The 7,473-nt window shown below is 40.0% G+C and overlaps 1 protein-coding gene across 4 annotated transcripts in view; it reads left to right on the top strand.

Moving 5' to 3' along the window:
- Positions 1-297: 297 nt before the first annotated feature.
- Positions 298-7,473, top strand: part of Lov (BTB/POZ domain-containing jim lovell protein) — a 28,447-nt gene continuing 21,271 nt past the window's right edge. For 2 of the 4 annotated variants that reach the window (XR_013080896.1, XM_076780522.1), the window contains exon 1: positions 298-712. The gene's annotated coding sequence lies outside the window, so the exon portion shown is untranslated. Of the gene's footprint in view, positions 713-6,080; positions 6,129-6,762; positions 6,844-7,473 lie in introns of those variants that run through there. The other 2 variants (XM_076780523.1, XM_076780524.1) reach the window with 2 other exon arrangements.

Raw genomic sequence — 7,473 nt, 5'->3', positions numbered from 1 at the left:
AGATATTTGGGGCACGGAGAGGCAAATTCGTGAGGGACCGGTCCCTCTGACATAGGTAAGCGTCGTGTAATCGGGGGTGAGGGTAAAGATTCGGTGGTTGCACGTAGAGTCGGGGAAACGCGTCTGGACGTGCAGCGGCGGAAGGACGCGAGGCGGCGTGTGGCGTCGAGGCAAAAGATTGAACAGGACAAGAGAGGAGAAGGAGGGTCCGATGGGCTGGTACCCACCCAGTTGGAGGTGGCACAAGGAGGTGGGACTCTTCGCCTCGTTCTCCACTTTCAGTGGCAAGTCCGAAGAGGCAGTCACAACGCGACTGCTCTAAGAGCCGGGCCGCCCGCCGCCCGCCGCCACTCGACCGCACACCTGTGCACGGGACCGTGCACACCTGCCCGACCTAACCCAGACCACCACCAGAGTTGACAGTCGACCACCACCTGCGGAATATCCACGCGTGCCGCGCGATTTCCACCCGGCTGTGATTCGAGAAACCAACCCCCCCCTCGGTCAATGATCGGTCAAACCGTTCGTGGGATCCCGCGTGACGGAAACCGTGGATCCCTACGCGTATCCGGGACGCGAATCCTGTGCTGTGATACTACGTGTTACTCCTGCAACCGATCCCGAGTTACACGTGTTCACGCGACCACGATGTGATCCACCAGCCCACGGAGAACCACCGACCAGCTCCCGGGATATTTTTACGCCTTTCAAGGTAGATACGTTTTCGATTATGGACGCGTTGTTTTCGAGAAGTGGCTGTCTCTGTGTTGGAATCTTTCTCGGAGACCGTGACCTCACAGGTAGATTGTTTTGTATTTAGGGACATCGGGGTTCTCGATCGACAATGCTCGGAGATTGCTTCGTCCAACGATCGGAGTAATCGTTTAGTTTTTGCTGTGAATTACTTGCATCGTTGATATATGGTTCGATCGTATATTTATTTTTACTGTTCGTGTATTATTAGTGAACATTTTCATTTGTACATGAATTCTGCCTCATCTCAACGATTCATTTTGTCAGTGCGTGTTTTATTGCAATGCCTTGTTTCGCGGATTATTTTGTGATACGAATCACTTGCATCGTTGATAGTATATTTTAGTAAACAAAACAAAATAGTTTTATTGCTATCTATGCCTTGTTTTTTCAGTATGAATTACTTGCATATCAGATCATTGCAATGATCAGAGATGGGCAAAAGTTTATTCGAATAATAGATATTTAAAGGAGTTTATTTCATCCAACGATCGGAGTAATTGTTTACTTTCTGGTATGAATTACTTGCATCGTTGATGGTATATTTTAGTAAACAAAACAAAATAGTTTTATTGCCATCTATGTCTTGTTTTTTTGTATGAATTACTTGCATATAACGTTTGATCGACGTCAATGATCAGAGATGGGCAAAAGTTTATTCGAATAATAGATATTTAAAGGAGTTTATTTCATCCAACGATCGGAGTAATTGTTTACTTTCTGGTATGAATCACTTGCATCGTTGATAGTATATTTTAGTAAACAAAACAAAATAGTTTTATTGCTATCTATGCCTTGTTTTTTCAGTATGAATTACTTGCATATCAGATCATTGCAATGATCAGAGATGGGCAAAAGTTTATTCGAATAATAGATATTTAAAGGAGTTTATTTCATCCAATGATCGGAGTAATTGTTTATTTTCTGGTATGAATTACTTGCATCGTCGATATATCGTTTGATAGTATATTTGAGTAAACAAAACAAAATAGTGAAAATAGTCGTTCAGCTTTTATTCGTTACTAAGAATTTTCATTTAGTGTGTGTTTTATTGCAATCTATGTCTTGTTTTTGAACTATTTGCATATATCGTTTGATAGTATATTTGAGTAAACAAACCAAAATAGAATTTTTATTCGGAAAACTTTCATTCGGAGAAGAATTTTGTCAGTGCGTGTTTCATTGCAATCCGTGTCTTGTTTTTCGGTTTATTTTATGATATGAATAACTTGTGTCGTCGATTTTGATAGCATATTTGAGTAAACAAAACGAAATTTTTATTAGTTTACTCGTTCATCTTGTATTCTTTACTGAAAATTGTCATTTAGACGAGAATTTTGCCCATATTTTATTGCAATCTAAGCCTTGTTATTCGTAAACTATTACAAAGTCTTTGTGTTTAGTAATAAATGATTATATAAAATAGAAAGCAACCTTGATAGTGTAATTATATGTTACAGTACACGAATCGTATTCATTGTTTGCAAAATTTTGTACAGTCAAAAACGTTCGACATTGCGTTAAAATGCATAGTGTAATGTTCGTACGATTTATTCAATTTCTTCTTAAATAACAAAATTTCTCATATACCCTCTACCGCTTTTAAATGAATTATAAAAAATTAACCTCTTAGAACACTAAATAATGCATACATTACCACCATAATTACATGTTTACAAACGTATTCAAAACGAGCGTAATGTTTAATTATTTGTATTCGCCACAAATTTTCTACGTTGCAATGAGCTAAACAACTTTGCTCACACTTTGTATTCCTCGTTAAAGAACTATAAAAACGCATCAGTTTCTGGAATATGCGAATATATTCTTCGATAACTGTTATTCACTGTGATCTTGCAAGCATTCAAAGCAAAGATAGAATTGTTATCGAACTACAAAGTATAGAAATACAAAGTATAGAATTAATAAACATATAATTTAAAATTTAACTATCAAATTAGGGAATAAGTTGCTATTATTCGAATACAGTTTTACCTATTTCTAGTGTATCGTACAACAATCTCAATCACGATATTATGAATATATCAATACATACAAAATGGCCGACGATTAATAAAAAAAGTTTTACCAGACGATACTTAATTACAATTCAGAGTGTCTTGCAGCAAAAATTCTGCATTGAAAACTATCTCAAAAAAATATAATTCGTTTGCATAGGGGTGTGAGATCATTCTCTATTCACGTATCGTATAGTCTTCATCATCATAAAAGTGATTTAAACTGATATTGGACGTGTTAACAAACAGTTTATCGACAGTAAATATTTTCTGACCATCCGGTTGCGAATGGAAGAGGAGAGGGGGGCTTCTGGGGGATGAATGATTAAAAATTTCCTCGTTAAAAAAAAAATCGCAACTAATTACACGCGCAGGGGGTGATAAAAATTCGCGTAAATCCGATTCACGGGAGACTGCGTGAGATTTTCAGCCGGTGCTTGCAGTTTATCGCGTCACGAAGTCGACAAGACGCAAGGGTATTCGGCGGAACTACATAAACGCACACGAACACGGAAACATGAGGGGCGCGCGAGGGTGTAAGTGGAGGAGGGAAACTATCTACAGTTCCTACCTTCGTATGGTGCCCCGTCGCGATTCAACATCCTTCGAACGGTCCTGAACTTGGAATTTCACCCTCTCGGTACCACCTCCGTCGGCGGCCTTGACTCCTCATCGTCCTCGAAATCTTTGCAACACCCGCTTTGTATTTATCTTCCACGACCCGCGATTGGCCGAGCAACTTCATCTCTCGAGCCTCCGCCGAATTTCGTCTCTCCCCCACGCGATCATTGCGTTTTAAACGCAATTACAAAAATACAATAATCCACTAGTCACGCGATGCAACTACCAAGAAAATATGCGACTGCAGGACTAATATGGGTCGCAATATTCCTTTTGGATAAAACTTTTTACACCCCTATTCGTTGTCTATTCAAAATATATTTCTCTATTTATGTTTTTTAAGTTTTTGGAGGGCCAACATTTCGATACAGTTCCGTTTAGTTATTAATCCATTAATCCTGTTTGTAATTATATTTTTTTAAGTATATATTCATCATTTTTACACACCTGTATCAAGCTCACATCTATTTATTGTGTATTTGAATTATTTTTTTATTATTTTCTTGAGCGTTTCTATATAATTTCGATACACGTGTATCAAGCTCTAGGTACATCTATTTATTGTGTATTTGAATTATATTTCTCTATATTTATTATGATTTTCGGAGCATGTGTTCATAATTTCGATACACCTGTATCCAGCTCTAGGTACATCTATTTATTGTGCATTTGAATTATATTTTTCTATATTTTTTATTATTTTCTTGAGCATCTCTATATAATTTCGATTCACCTGTATCAAGCTTGATTTAGTTGCATTTATTTATCATGTATTTGAATTATATTTCTCTATATTTATTATTATTTTTGGAGCATATGTTCCTAAATTCGATACACCTGTACCAAGTTTAATTTAGTTACATCTATTTATCGTACATTTGAATTATATTTCTCTATATTTATTATTATTTTTGGAGCATATGTTCATAATTTCGATACACCTGTATCAAGCTCTAGGTACACCTATTTATTGTGTATTTGAATTATATTCTTCTATATTTTTTATTATTTTCTTGAGCATCTCTATATAATTTCGATTCACCTGTATCAAGCTTCATTTAGTTGCATTTATTTATCATGTAATTGAATTATATTTCTCTATATTTATTATTATTTTTGGAGCATATATTCATAATTTCGATACACCTGTACCGAGCTTAATTTAGTTACATCTATCCATCGTGCATTTGAATTATGTTTCTCTATATTTATTATGATTTTTGGAGCATATGTTCATAATTTCGATACACCTATATCAAGCTCAATCTAGGTACATTTATTTATTGTGTATTTCAATTATATTTCTCTATATTTATTATGATTTTTGGAGCATATATTCCTAAATTCGATACACCTGTACCAAGCTTAATTTAATTACATCTATCCATCGTGTATTTTAATTATATTTATTATGATTTTTGGAGCATATGTTCCTAAATTCGATACACCTGTACCAAGCTTAATTTAGTTACATCTATCCATCGTGCATTTGAATTATATTTCTCTATATTTATTATGATTTTTGGAGCACATGTTCATAATTTCAATACACCTGTATCAAGCTCTAGGTACATCTATTTATCGTGTATTTGAATTATATTTCTCTATATTTATTATTATTCTTAGAGCATATGTTCCTAAATTCGATACACCTGTACCAAGCTTAATTTAATTACATCTATCCATCGTGTATTTGAATTATATTTATTATTATTTTTGGAGCATATGTTCCTAAATTCGATACACCTGTACCAAGCTTAATTTAATTGCATCTATCCATCATGTATTTGAATTATATTTCTCTATATTTATTATGATTTTTGAAGTACATATCCACAATTTCGATACACCTGTATTAATCTCCATTTAGTCACATCTATTCACTCTGTATTAAAATTTTCGAAGTGTACGTTCCCAATTTCGATACAGTCGTACCAAGCTCGTTTCAGTAATTATTTAACCCCTAATTAATTTGCAAAACTAAAGAGGACCGGAACGAAAGAATAATTACCAGCGGGGGAAGCAGCATTTCCGAATTCCGATTCTAAAATAGAAACAGTGCTCGCGTTTTCGGAGGGTGGGAGGCGGCGAGAAGGAAACGTTGTACGATATCGGGAGGATCTTGGTCGTGGAATCCCTGGTTTGCATGTGAAAGTTTTCTTATCGGTTACATCGGGCCGCGGATGAGCGCGTGGATTCGTGGTAGCCGCGAGGTGGCTGCCCCGAACGAACCCCTCTCGCTAGGAGAACCAACGTGGGGGAGGTGGGGGGTGAAAAGGCGAGTTAGGGCAACAAGAAGGAACGCGTCTCTCGCGGAACAGTAGGTTTCCCCGAAGTAGAAAGGAAGGAAAGGGGTAGTTGGCGGTCTGCGAATGTTGGTTGGAGCGGCAGGACACACGCCAGAGGTGGCGAGAGGTGCTGGCGGGGCGGTAAAGTGACGAAGAGGAGAAAGCAGCGAGGGTGGAAGGGGGAGGAGGGATAGGTGGAAGAAAGGGGGAGGCGGCCGAGTGGCGAGAGAGAGGGAGAGAGGGAGGCCGGTTAGTTAGCGCGCGAGCGAGCGAGTGTCGTGTTCGCAGCTGCAAGAGAGAGAGGACGCGACCTCGTCACCGAGGGGAGGGGGGAGCTCTAAGGAGCGAGAGGGGCGGAGATCTTAGGAGGGGCGCCTAACGTCACGGCGCATTCACTCACCGGCCGTCGCCGACGCCGCTGTGCCGCACACGCAATCCACACGATACGGTCAGTTTTGTCGAAACATTTCCCCCGCGACACGTTCCTTGCGTTTCATTTTCCTTTCGAACGTTTCTCCCTCCCCCCCTTTTTCCCCCCTACGTTTTTTCGTTCAGTCGTCGAGTCGTTCGAGTGTCGAATCGCCGCCCGGAGCACCGGAAGTGATCAACAGAGTGATATACACCGAGGTACACGCGGGTGTCGATCGATCTCGATCTGTGAACGCGTTTGTGCTTTTGTCGAGGAGAAGACGGTGACAGTGAGGAATCAGCTGATCGTTTAGGGGCGCTATCTCGCGCGCGCTTGCTTCCCCTCCCTCTCTCTTTCTATCTCTCTCTCTCTCTTGATCATACGTACAGCAACCACGCGGTCTGCTGGCCGTGTTTAGCTTTCCCGCCAACGAGAAACGTCTCCGTAGCACGCGTTTCGTACCCAGTGTGTAGCACCTTCCTACCCCGCGTACAATGGGAAACAGTGTGAGAGGGGAATTCGTCCCAGCAACTAGTGCGGAAACGTAAAAAACACTTTTCCAAACCGACGATTCTCGTTCGACGATCCAGTGCCATGTGTGTTCTCTCTGGTTATCTAGTTACTTGTGAAGATGGACTGTGTTTAGATGAGATCGGGGACTCGTGTGATTAGAGTTCGTTCTCGTTGCCAGAACACACGTTTCGAGTGTCCTCTTCGAACCGTCGAATCGTCGGTGTTATCGTCAACAGGGTTGGTTCGTATTACAAAACCTTCAGAGGGAAACGACCTCGCGAAAATGATCGTGATCGATCGTATGGCGATCCTTATTTCCGATCTCGAAGCCACTGTGCAACTCTTAAAAAACGCAGAGGATGTTTCATCAAAATCAGACGTCGTCAAAACGAGGCCTATCAACTATCTACTGTAAAAATTAGAGAGTATACAAATACGATTTAAAAAACAAACAGCCTCGTTTTTTCAGAGTTAACAGTGGATCTCAGAATCGTTTATCTCTTCGTTATATTTCTTCCAATCAGTGTCGATCTAGTTTAAGTTTGAAATCCGTTAAATGTTGAATAGATCGTTGAGCAAAAAGCACGTGTTCGAGAAGAAAGTTGCGGAAAGTTTTGGTCAGTCGCGCAGTGACGAAGCCTGGGAAATCCAATTGACTCCAGGTCGAATTAACCTGGAACAATTTTCTACGTTTCCCTTCCCCTGTACGCGCGCGTGTGTGTATTTTTTTTCCTTGGAACTAGCAGTCAGCGCGCATGAATAATGCAGGGGATGAAATTTAGACGAGCCTCGACGCGTTTGTACGCTCTTCGCGTTCTCCGATACCTCGCGATCGGGTGTTTTCTTCTTCCGCGAACTTTGATTTCAATCG

This window comes from Colletes latitarsis, chromosome 13 (genome assembly GCF_051014445.1).
Source record: "Colletes latitarsis isolate SP2378_abdomen chromosome 13, iyColLati1, whole genome shotgun sequence".
Classification (NCBI taxonomy): domain Eukaryota; kingdom Metazoa; phylum Arthropoda; class Insecta; order Hymenoptera; family Colletidae; genus Colletes; species Colletes latitarsis.
The sequence above is the reverse complement of the archived record's forward strand: the minus strand, read 5'-3'. Positions and strand labels throughout refer to the sequence as shown.